Here is a 14034-nt window from a genome sequence, read left to right as displayed (position 1 = left end):
TTCCCAACTCATGAGAATATTTAATTAGGATGGTACTTGCATCCACCTCATGAGTGAATTACCTTATTCATAGACATACAAGTAACCTGTGAGTGGAAAAAGTGGTGCGTCCATAAAAGTCAAAGTAAGTATTATCAAGATGGTTATCGTCCCGAATCAAATCTGCTAAAAGAAGAAAATTATCCAACGTACTTGACCATGGCTGTTGAAAAACTAGAAAGCCAGGAGCCAGTTTGAAGAAAAGTTTCGAAAGAATGTCATTTTTACTTCATTCAATATCTGTTTGTAGGGGAATATGGTACCAAAGCATATTAATTTGTGGTGTCATTTCCATGTCTAGATTTTCCTATAGATATTTGCTTTTGAAAAGAAAACAACTTGACCTACATCACATGCCATGCACGATATTGACCTTTAGATACATCCGAAAGCCAAGATACGTGCTTATTTGATCATGGTCGGTCGCACGCTATTATATGGATAATGTTAGGTACATAAAACAATTTTAATTAAATTTGTAAACTAAATAATGTATCCTAAGTAAGAAATAAACACGTTACAATAATGTATCACAAGTAAGAAATAAACATGTTAATTAACATTTAAGTAATAATCCAATCATCAACACCACATCATTTGATTTACAAAATTTAGTTTAAAAATTTATCCTAATGATATATGCTCAAACAAGTGACAGAGTGGGAAGTGAGAAAAGGCAGCTTGCGAATATTCCTAAACGACATCACTCGATCGACTATTGTACTTAGCATAACATGGTAGGGCACGCATTGTAAGTACGTATATTGATCGATGCATGATCCTGTATTACGAACCATGACCGATCGATATGATGCTACTCTAATATTTTTCATGCGAGTTATTTGCGAATGTTCCTCTGTAATATAGAACATGAATGGAAATTTCCTAGCTTCTTGTTGTTTAATCAAGAAAGTTTATACTGAAGTTTTTCTCGTTGCTGTAGTGCTAGCCAAACCTGTATAAATAGGCAACGAGGGATGGGGCTTTGTCTATCTATACCTATCAATCAACATATATGGGAGAAAATCGATCTTTCCCATGTAGACCAAAAATGAACAACCAAAGATACACTTAGATTGCACACAGATAACCATATATACGTCCTTAAATGGGTACGTTTCAAATTTCAATGTATTGCTTCCTATTAAAGGTTCATAAATATCATCATCTAGAATATATCATCATGATCAATATGTTACGTTTTTTTTTTTTTGTTAATTTTTTTATCACCATTCTCAAGTAATGGTCTCATCGCCCTACTTATTAGTTTTTACAGTTAAATGAATTTAAATTTTTAGATTTGTATTTATACACTACACATATTTTAAAATTTAAACTCATTCAACAGTAATAAATAGGGTGGTTAGCATCGCCATTATTTGAGAGTAATGAGCAAAATATTATCATTATTCTTAGAACATCCCCAATGAAAAACGCAAAATGTCTTGAAATTGACATTTTACAATTTTTTTCTTGAACTCTGATGATAGTGTGACAACCTGTCCCTAATTTTACAATTTTATAAATTTTAAAAGAGTGATTTGACGAAAATGCCCTAGAGGTGAGATTGTTGACTTTCGTTGACTGCCTTTCTGTGACGTGTACGAGCTACTATTTTATTGTATTCTAGAAATACTCGACGGTATGAATGCGTAGGCGCAAGTGAAATCGAATTTGGACCTACGATGAAGATTTTATGAAACTACGAAGTAGAAGGGCATTTTAGTAAATTCATTATTTCAAATATTCACCCTTACTATTTTATTATTTTTAGTGGGATATCTGTGTTCGTGGGACCCATCCACATGAGTCTCCTCTCCTCTTTGTCCCCGTATCCTCTCATTTCCACTTTTCCGAACCTCTTTTTCTTTCAACTCACATTTCTTCACTCTTTCTCACTCACCTAACTCTATTTTTTCACTTTTTTCTCACTCAAACTCTCTCTTTTCTCTACACACACCGAGAGACCATGCACCACATAACACACTCGCCACCTCTTCGGTGAACTCCACCTGAACCACCACCGCTATCTCACTGCCTGGACGAGTTCCACGAAACCCAGAAGTTGGGGAAAACCCCATAGGCTTTCTAGTCCCTCTCTTCTCTGCAAATCGTGACCAACATCTCCTTATTCCTTCCGTTTTACTGAGGACGTTGGCTCGATAGAGCCGCCGTTTCCCTGTCGATCTCATATCACCACCATGCCTCACGTGTTCTTCCTCGAGCTCTGGAACGAACATCGGTACCATGTTTTCCGGCAAACTCAAGAAGCTCAACCACGGTGAGTCTCGGGAGCCCCCAACCTCAAATCCTTTTTATTTCGAAGTTTTATATTGTTTTTCAACCTTAAAATGAGACTTGGGGGAAGGTTAATACAGATTGGACGAAGGGGAGGATTTTCCAGATTTTTGGAAAACTAAGAGCCGTGGCCATCCTACCACTTTCAGACCAAATTCTCGGTCAACCCCGATCACAATTGGGCTTCCAATGGGTATAGACCTATTCCTTACACTTCTAACTTCATTTAGGTTTTTGTACCATTGATTTTGATGGAGAATCGAGCTCAATAGGAGCTTTGGAAGTCGGAACAAAAACCTGCAAAACGTAGGCCTTCGCGAGGATGGTGAAACTGTCGTACTCGTAGGCACGTGAGGGAGGCACAACGTGGTGGCACTTGTGGCGCGTGGTTGCCAGTGTAGCCACCTGGTGGCGGCGCGTGCAGCAATGCGTGGAGGAACTCGAAGTCCATCCTTAGGTTTCTCGACATGACAAATCCGAATCCGCCGTCCGTTTTATGAAATTCTATAGTTTTAAAATAGTTCCTTTATTAGCCGTACTTTGTACGAAAATGCGTAATTACGTTAGTACATTATGTTTACATAAATGGTTTCGTTTTTAGGTGAAACGCATCGCAAGGATCTTCGACACTCATGAGGCGGGTTAGACTGGACAACATAATATGTGAGTGGGTCTTTTCTTTGATATATATACATATATTTGTTTAGTTTCCATATATGCATCTAATAATGAATTTCTATATGACTACTGTAATTAAATTAACATTTATAGGAAATGACGTAACGATGAGAATTAGGAAATCATTATAAATCTTACGGGGATGCCTTGATTAAATTTACGGCTATGAATAATATTATTGACTAGAATTATCAAATCACTGTGGCATGACTATATTTATGTTATCTGCTCATCGTTTGCTGCATTGGTGTTACTCGCCCTGGCCAGGGCCAATCTTTCATGTGTATGTGCACATCACATCGTACACTCACCTTGGATCCATTGCAGGTGGCAGTCCTATCCTAGATTGCTATAGGTAATTAGGACTCGTATGTGCTGCGCATAATGCCAGTCTTCACGTGATTGTAGTACTAGAGCGTATAACATTGTTACACCCAGTCATGTTCATGTCAGAATATCTCTGCATGAACTCATGTGTCGATGAGCACTCGTTATGATATGTTTGCTTATGCAAGATTATGTGATTATGGATATCATGTGTCCATTTAAGAAATATTGTGCCGTATTGAATTCTTGAGATTTTGCAGGCTATGGTCAGTATTTTCTTACTATACGTAGTATGTATATTTTGAAAACTATACTTGTTTTATGACAATGGGTTATTATGTTTTCGAAAAGGTTTTTAAAAAGCTTTATTTTTAGGCCCACTCACCCTTATTTTTCACCCTTCCAGGTTTTAGTGCTAAGCTTTCGTGTCGACGAGGATTCTTGGAAAATCTTGATATAGGTGGTTACTTTGGATGGTATAATTCTCATCCTACTTTACTGTACTTTACTTATGCTCTGACATCACGTTTGAATGAGTTCATTCCCGCTTACAAGCACACTTTTGTATTTAGGCACTTTAGGTTTAAATTTATTAACATTTCCACATCACTACACTTTATGGTTTCGTCACCCTCTTGGTGTCGGCCAGCACAGCTCGATTTGGAGTTCAGATGGACATTTCGGGTCGGGGTGTGTCAACAGTATGTAAAATATTCATCTTGGCCGGAAGATGTAAATCAAAATGTAAATTTGCATCTTTTTTACATCTTTTGTTGATGGGCTCTGCCAATTAAAAAGAGAACTGATGGGTGCATATTTTCATATATTATTATCATATATTTCCTTTGGATTTTGTCTATATGAATGGGTTAAATGCACTAATTATATTATTTTAATTTATAGGCATTCAATACGGAGTTATGATGCAAAATATATAAGCACACAAATTAAACCCTCTTTTTATCAATTGTAGCAAAGTATGTAAGTAGGGACCGTTCTAGGCCGGGGATTATGAGGGATTGCTAAATCACTTGAAAACTGACTCAAAAACGTAAAAACAAAGTTAAAACACTAAACTAGACTCAAAGAATGCAAAACTAAACTCTAAAACACTAAAACAAACCAAAAGACTCAAAACAGCACAAAAACACTCAAAACTGCCTTAAAAACACAATCTGGGCAGTTTTGAACACAAAACATAATTTGGACGAAAATAGGTTATAACTTGACTCAAGACACTTAAAAACACAAGTTAAATTGATTTCTAACTAATCTAACACTTTAAAATAAATGGGGATTTGGTTTTGACGAAAATTGAAAACAAACAGAAACTTTGTAAACTAAACAGATTGTAAAACGAATTTGGTTAAAGTGAATGGATGGAAAGCTAGCTAAGGGGTTCTTCTCCACACATGTCACACTTGCATACAAAACGATTTCCAATTGCTTATCAATAAACCATGAATTCCCAACGCCCCAGATTAACCGTGAATTGCACTAATTAACCCTCAGATTTTATCGAATTGGATGAATTGCATACGACAACCCAAAACATTCCTCACAAGTTCCCTGCATGAATTGCATAACAAAGATACAAGCAAAGATCATTAAGTTCTATGAAAATCATAAGCATTGGCGAGACACTTGTTACTATGAATTGCATGAAACTTATGCCAAGAATTTACTTAACATGATTGTGATCAACAACCTTTACTACTTTTGAATATAAGTTCGTAACGATTAGGTGAAATTCCATCCTAGCATCAAACTTATGCATGAAAATTAAGCGTGCACTCTCAACCAACACACACAAATCAGTTTTAATTCATATAGATAAGTAAATTGAATTCACAACTTATGAAATGCAATTAGAAGTAATCAAATCATATAGCAAGCATAAACATGGTTTCGAATCCCCCCTAGCCAATGGGGGGTTTAGTTCCTCATACACACAAAGCAAATACAAATAAATTTAAACATTGAAATCAAAGGAAAGACAACACCTAAAACGTCCAGCAATCCTCAATTGAATGGCATGCAAGTCCAAGCTTTTCCTCCTCCCTTTTGCTGCGGCACAAGGTCTAGGGACAGGTTTGGATGGTGGTTGTATGGAAGAATGGATATGGAATGGGGTAGTAGTGTTTAGGATGGGTGAGGGGTGTGGCAAAGGTGTTTAGGTCAGGAATTATGGAGTATGGTGAGTGATGGCTGCGGCAGAGAGCAATGGCTGATTTCTGGCGTGAATTGATGTGTATGAGAGGTGGTAATTCGGCCAAGGGGTTAACATGAGTATATATAGGCACTTAAAACCCTAGGGTGATCAAATATGGACTTGGATAACCCAAATCCACAAGGAAAAAGGCTTAGAAATCAGAATCCACAAGGGAAAAGGCCTAGGGGGTGCGGCAGATAAGGATAGGAAAGATAAGGCTTCTAGAAAGCCTTGCAAGGTAAGGAAATAGGTTTCTAGAAAGGGATAGGTGCGGTATAGATAGGTGTGAAGGGATAAGGCATCTAGAAGGTCTTGTTATGCAAGGAAAAGGGTTCCCTTGCTGAAATAGGTGCGGCATCCCTCTAGAATAAGGTTAATGTGTCCTCAAGTGTTTAGGACTCATCTTCCTTCTTTGACTTGGAAAACTTCTTTGTTGCTGAAACTCAAGGCCAATTAGGTTTAACTTTTCCTACTTCAAGTAGGAAACCTTGTTTGAGTAGGAATCTTCAATCTTCTAGGAATCCCACTTCAACTAGGAAACCTTTGTCAACTAGGAATCCTTTGTCAACTAGGATTCCATCTTTAATTAGGCACTTTCCTACTTCAACTAGGAAACCTTGTTCAAGTAGGAATCATCATCTTCAAATCTTCAATTTCGTCCATTCTTTTGGCTCCAAGTATGTGATGTCCGATCCAAGCTCAATTGTGCTCCAAAAGGCTCCAAAATGCATCTTTTTGTATATTTTGCCCTTAAAACCTAAAAACACATAAAACTAGCTTAAAAGACTACTTTAACTAAGAAAACACCATGGAAATGCATAAGAACTCGCTAACTAAGGTGCATAAATATGCTCCTATCAAGTTATCCAAAAAAAAGAGTGAAAAACAAGCTTTGCGGGTGTCTAGAGTAATTCCAGTGGAGTAAGAGACTAATTAACTGCACCAAGACAAATGCATGAAACTGCAACGGTTTTGGAGATCAAATGGACATGGAAATGCTATTCATTGGAGTATAAGAGAGAACTTAATTATTAGTTTTTATTATTTCCGTCATATTTCATTTTCTTTAATAAGGACTTAAAGGCCCATTAGAGTTAAGATTAGTGGTCATTTATTTGACCATTTCTACTTGGTCATTTCAATGCTTGCCGTGGGTTTTATATATGGAGATTGGTTCTCCATTGTAAAGGATAAAGCCACCAGAATATATCACACTTCAGGGTGCTGTGGCAAAGAAGGGAAGAGGAAGAGAAGTTTATAGTTTTTTTTTTCTTTACTAGGGCTACGATGTAGCCTAATCATGAATACTTAATTGCCTTGTGGCATTGTTATTATCAAGTTTTTCATCTTTATTGAGTATCTTTTAGTATTCGTAATGTGCTTGATTTTTATTTAGATGCTTGATCACCATCTAGGTTTAAATTAGGTTGATTTGATGCAAGTTAGAGTAGATGCCATACTTAACTTGGGTTTAGCTTCTTGCAATTGATACCATAACCACCTATTTGTAGATGCCATACAATTAGGGTTTGTGTGATTTTCCAACAATTTCCATAGAGCTTAATGGGTTCTTACTTGTTTAAATTCATCTAGATACCATAGAGGGTTAAGATGTAAGGATACTTTTGATGTAACCAGATGCCATGGCCGTCGAATAATTTAGGGAAAATCGATCATCAATATTGGGGAACTACTTGAGCATAACATATTAAGGGAATTAACTAGAATTGGTTACGGTGAATTCAGATGCCCTAGGTTTTACATGTATCTCTAAAACTTGCTTTGAAATGACCCGTCCCTAAAAATTATGATTTTTATAATTTTAATATGTGGGATTACGAAAATGCCCTTCGAGGCAAATACGTTGACTTATGTTGACTGCCTTGTCGTGTCATGTAAGGTTCATTTTCTTGGTGTATTCGGGTAGTATCATCGACACAAGCGCGTGGGCGCAAACGAAACGTGATTTGGAGTTATAACGAAGATTCTACGAACCTTTAAACGTCGAAGGCATTTTGGTAATTTTTCATTTGAAACACATGTTGTTTATGGAGTAGTGTGCCATGTGGGACCCACATATTGGTCCCTAATCTTCTGGAACTCTCCTTCTCTTCTTTTTCTCCCGTTACTCTCTTCTCTCTCCCATAGCTCTCATTCTCTCACTCTCACTTGGCTCCCTTTCTTCCTGTGGAAACCAAACTAGCACCAATCATTTTTCCAGTGAATTAGACCTTGAAAACATCATAATCATGTCCTTAGCATTCCTGGAATTGTGAATCTGTAGTTGGTTTCGAGAATTTGTGTGGCCAAAGGCAAGTTAGAACTCACTTTTTGGAGCTATTGGTTTCCCTTCAGTTTCAGATAATTTCTAGCCATATCTTGAACTCTAAACAGGTATAGATTGATTCTTCTCGTCGATTAGATAAATTTTCATGTTTGGATCGTGTGATTTGGTTAAAAAATGAGAAAGTTATAACGATTTAAGGTTTGCCCAGTTTTTGACGAACCCGTGACATTCCAGACCATTTTTCGACCAAACCACGGTGAGTTAGCCATTGTGAAAGGTACTAATCTCTTCCTCTCTTCGAAAAATATGATTTCCATTTTTGAATCACTTGATTTCGTTGAGTATAGACAAAGTTATGGACGTTGAAAGGTTGCCCATAAATTCCGGCGAGTTACCAGTTTTCCCACGAACAGCCGTCTTTCAGGCCATTTTCTGGCCACCTCCGGCCACCATTTGGACTCAAAGCTAGATAATTTTGTTCTAAACTTCTCTAGCTTCAATTTGGTATATTATGAGTCGAACTAGGTTGAGAAACAAGTGAGATATGGAGCTCTAAAGATTGCCCATGAAATCTGCAAAATCTGCAGAATCCGGCGAAGTTCCATTAAGGTCCACCACTTGATTAGAATAGTAATCGACGATCCGACCATTGGATCATCACCAAACTTTATTACGTTATAATATGTAATATTTGAAAACCATAGGAACTTACAGATCGAGGATCCTACGTACGGATATGCCTGAATTAGATTTGTAAGTTCATAAAATAAAATGTTAACTGCCACTTGAAATTGTAATTGGCGGAGATCCAACCATGGGATCCTAATGAAACTTTAGTATGTTGTTCTAAAAGCTTAATGTGGATCGTGGGAAGTTACGGATTGGAAATCCAAGGTGCAGATGTTTCATATCGAGTTACGTAGGGTTGTGGACCTTACCATCGATCTTTGACCGACGGTTGACTTTTGGTCAATGGGTCTTAAATCATTCTAAAGCGTCCTTGGGGGATGTGTTTTATGTAAGTTACGTGTTCTATTGATAAGGATTATGAGATGTGGCTTGCTAATTGTTCTAGGTGCCGATCGTTCGTGACGCCTCGATATTCGTGCTAGGGAGTTGTAGCGCAGACTCCAGGTGAGTGGGTCTTCTTCCTTTTTATAGTGTGTGTGTGTGTGTGTATGCTTTACGGTTTCTAGAAACGTTTTTATATGAACTATGCTTTGAATGCTATGTCGTGACTGAATTATATTTTTAGTATTTCATTACTATTGTTATGCATTATATGGAATGATGTTGCGGAGACTCAGGTAAGCTTCATGTGAGTATTATATGATTGAATGGGTTGAGTTGCATTGGTATGCATAGATGCATTTAGAGCTCATCATTGCTGCCCCCGGTGTTAGTGCTTCCGCCCGTGGCCAGGGCACAGTCCTTCACGTGATGTTCACCTCCCACACCGCACGCTCACCTTGGATCCAAGTTTGGTGCACAGCCCTGTCATATAGACCGCAATAGGTGGTTCCGACTCGTAGGTGACCCGGGATTATTCGCACAACCTTCACGTGATCGTAGTACTTGAGCGTACATCATTACACCCAGCCCTGTCGTACATACCATAATAGGTGGTCTCAAATCGTGTGCTAGCATATACTAATGAGCTATGAGTTCAGTCGTACAAGTCACAATAGGTGACTCTGACTGACATATTATTTTATATTGATTTCACCTGACTGATGAGTTATGGGTTCATTCGTACAGGTCACAATAGGTGACTTCGACTGACATATTATTTTATGACTGATGAGCTATGGGTTCAGTTGTACAAGTCATATTAGGTGACTCCGACTGACATATTATTTTATATTGATTTCACCTGGCTTACATCTTTTAGTGCGGAAACGTTATGACATGGCATACTTTAGTTTTTACTGGCCTTGTGCATTGGTTTTCGTATGTATATACGTAGTATTATTTTCTGGAAACTATACAAGTTTTACGGCTAGGGGTTATGATGTTTTCAAAAGGTTTTTATTAAAACTTTATTTTTAAGCTCACCCTTGTTTTTCACCCCTCCAGGTTTTAGTTGCTGAAAGTTCGTATCGACGAGGATTCTTGGCGAATCACAGTATATGTGGCTACCTCTGAGGGTAAGATCCTTACTCATACTACTGTACTTTACTTATGCACTGACGTCGCATGTGAAATGGGTTCATTCCCGCTCACAGCGCACTCTTGTCTTTAGGCACTTTTAGGTTTAAATTTAATCACATTTCCACATCACCATACTTTATGGCTTCATCACTTTCCAGGTGTTGACCAACACAGCTCGATTTAGAGTCCTAGTGGACATTCCGAGTCAGGGTGTGTCATGCTTTATACCTCTCGTTACATTCATCAATTCATGTAAAATATTGGAAATGACATAGGCATTTTATTTTTCTTTCGTTTGAACATTTTTTAGCCAACCCTTGTCATTATTTTCCCTAGTTAGCCCCGTTGAGCCTTTATATAAGCCTTTTTGTTCTTAAACCTAAATATTCCTTACCTAGCCTCATGTAAAATTTTTGTACCCTTTTCTAAGGATTTTGTAGAGCAATTTTATAAAGAAAGAGAGTTCAACATTGTTCATGGTTATTGGTTAATGAAGCAAAAATAGTGAAGTGAAAAGTTTAAAAAAAAAAAAGTTGAAAAAGAAATAGTGCAGTAAAAATAAAAATAAAATGTTTGAGAAAAAAAAAGAAGCTATATGCGTCAAGAAGAAAAGAAGAAAAAAAAAATTGTAAAGTTTTTCTTAAGTTCTAATTGCTTTCAAGTTATATGAATTTCTCTCTAAAAGGAAAATTTGGAGTGCACTACAAGTTTCTTAGATCTTTGTTTTTCCATAACCATTCTTTCATTAGCCTATCATCCTTAACCCCATTAATACAACCATAATAAAGTTCTTTTGATCCAAGAAATTACTTGATATTGATAGCGAGCTAGGTGGACGTGCAAGCATATGGCGGCATGTTTTGTGAGATCATTAGAGTGAAACACATTAACCTACAAATATGAGTGAATGAGTGTATGCCTTGTGAGAAGTTCACTTGTTTGCATATGATGATCTTTAAAAGCTTGGAACGGCATTGACATGGCTATTACACACACTACATTCCAAGTTGGTTCGATTCAAATTTGTTTAACTCTTGGATAATGTCTTGAACTATTGTTGCTTATTTCTTGAAAATTATCTCACGGTTGGTGTTATCTTAAAGATTACAATTTGGGAAGTTAGCTATTAATTTATTTTTGTTGAGTCTTTGTGTTTTCTTTTGTTTTGCTTGAGGACAAGCAAAACCTAAGTTTGGGGGTATTTGATGGGTGCATATTTTCATATATTATTATCATATATTTCCTTTGGATTTTGTCTATATGAATGGGTTAAATGCACTAATTATATTGTTTTAATTTATAGGCATTCAATACTAGAGTTATGCAAAAAAAAAAAGAGTGAAAAACAAGCTTTTCGGGTGTCTAGAGTAATTCCAGTGGAACAAGAGGCTAATTAACTGCACCAAGACAAATGCGTCAAACTGCAACGGTTTTGGAGATCAAATGGACATGGAAATACTATTCCATTGGAGTATAAGAGAGAACTTAATTCTTAGTTTTTATTATTTCTGTTATTTTTCATTTTCTTTAATAAGGACTTAAAGATCCATTAGAGCTAAGATTAGTGGTCATTTATTTGACCATTTCTACTTGGTCTTTTCAATGCTTGCCGTGGGGTTTATATATGGAGATTGGTTCTCCATTGTAAAGGATAAAGCCACCAGAATATATCACACTTTAGGGTGTTGCGACAAAGAAGGGAAGAGGAAGAGAAGTTTATAGTTTTTTTTTTCTTTACTAGGGCCACGATGTAGCCTAATCATGAATACTTAATTGCCTTGTGGCATTGTTATTATCAAGTTTTTCATCTTTATTGAGTATCTTTTGCTATTCGTAATGAACTTGATTTTTATTTAGATGCTTGATCACCATCTAGGTTTAAATTAGGTTGATTTGATGCAAGTTAGAGTAGATGCCATACTTAACTTGGGTTTAGCTTCTTGCAATTGATACCATAACCACCTATTTGTAGATGCCATACAATTAGGGTTTGTGTGATTTTCCAACAATTTCCATAGAGCTTAATGGGTTCTTACTTGTTTAAATTCATCTAGATGCCATAGAGGGTTACATGTAAGGATACTTTTGATGTAACCAGATGCCATGGCCATCGAATAATGTAGGGAAAATCGATCATCAATATTGTGGAGCCAAAAATAATCACAAGGCGACACGTAAATTTCTAGACAAAAGAGGACAAAAATACCCTTGAGGTACAACGGGATTCCTACGCGCGAGCAGCGGACAGTCATCCCTCAACCAAGTCAAAAGTGCCCAAAAAAGGTAACAATTCAAAACCATCTCATCAAATCCCTCTTACAAGGTAACTTCCAAAACCTATTTCATTCCATATATTTTTTACCTCTTTTTCCCTCTTTTAGCTAATCAATTAGCTATCATTCCATAACTTACAAAATATTCCACATAAATTACATAACCTCCAAAATATTCCTTCCAAAAATGTGTTAATTGGCTAATTAATGGATTAATTACCTAATTAATCCATTAATTGCCAAATAACTCACACATTAAACCACAAAATGCACACAAAAAACATCCCAAAGGCCGGCCACATTTTCTCCAAATGGGACCGGCCATGCCCTATAAATACTACCCATTTTTCTCTAAAAACCTAAGTCCACACTCTTGCAAAACTCCAAAAACTCTCTAAACACTTTTCTCTCTAAATTTTAACTTTGGCATTGGAGGTTCTTCGGCCAAAGCCCCCCCCCCCCCAATTCATCGTGTGCGCGTGAGACTTTTGGCCTTAACCAAATGTGTTAATTGTTTTGTAGGTGCAATCTTGTCCAAGATCAAGGAGGAAGAAATTTGCATATTCAAATATTGGGGAACTACTTGAGCATAACACATTAAGGGAATTAAGTAGAATTGGTTACGGTGAATTCGGATGCCCTAGGTTTTATTTTCTCATGTTTTAAATTTTATTATTTCATGCATTTTATTTAAAAGTCATATTTCATTTTTAGCTTAATTCAAATCTTCTATCTTTTCTAGTTAAAGCTTCTCTACTATAATTTGTCTCAATTTAGTTATTAAGATTTTTGAATCAATTCGATCTCTGTGGGACGATATCCGCGCTTATATGCTATACAATCATCCAATTCATATACTTGCGAGCACTAAAATTCAAGACTTAATGAGTTTAATTTTTGTTATCTAATTTTCGCAACAAGAACAATAAAGGGAATCTCAAATTTATATTTCTTCCATTAGAGTAAAACTAACATTTACACCTTTCGGACATATATAAAATGAGATATAAATGTGGCTTTTACACCTTAAATTTGTAAATTTTCTTTGGAAATGCCATTATTGTGCCTATAGTAGGAGAAACTTTTCATTATGCTCGGAACACGGGTGGGGTAGAAGAAATTATTCATTGTGCTTGGAACACAGATGGTAACCGTGTGTCATTGTATAAGTGGTGGAAAGTTTTGCTTTTTAAGTTATTAATTTTTTAACACAATATCTCACCACTTGTATAGTAACACGTGGCGTGCTACCCAGTAGTAGGTCACTTTAGTTCTTACCCTAGCTAGCTTCATGCAATTTCTTATTCATACATTATACCTTATTACACCTTTTTATCAAAACACAACATGCACAACAATGGGGCTCCTGACTTGGAAATTACCATCATCCCACACAAGAGAACCACAGAGTATGAATTTATCTATTGATCCTTTTTCGCTTTGACGTGAAACAATAGCTGCTGCCCAAGAGACGTGAATAATAAAACCCTAGGTTTGACTTTGATTATAATTTCTCTAAGTTCTCGTGGGGCCCTATTTTAGCTTAGTATGTGGATATCGGTGACCCAACATTTGTGACAGTCCTATTGAAAACGGGGCTAATGGATTCTGGATTCAGCTTGGAATCACAAAAGAAGGATAGTTTAGGTGATCACTGAGTCCTCTTCCTTCATTGGACTGTGACGAGCAACTACTATTCCACCCGGTTATAATTTGCAACAGTTCGGTGGTGTTGCCTTGTGAACACAAAAATTTTATGCAGTCGAGTT

Source organism: Malus sylvestris, chromosome 1 (genome assembly GCF_916048215.2).
Source record: "Malus sylvestris chromosome 1, drMalSylv7.2, whole genome shotgun sequence".
In the NCBI taxonomy this organism is placed as follows: domain Eukaryota; kingdom Viridiplantae; phylum Streptophyta; class Magnoliopsida; order Rosales; family Rosaceae; genus Malus; species Malus sylvestris.
The sequence above is the reverse complement of the archived record's forward strand: the minus strand, read 5'-3'. Positions refer to the sequence as shown.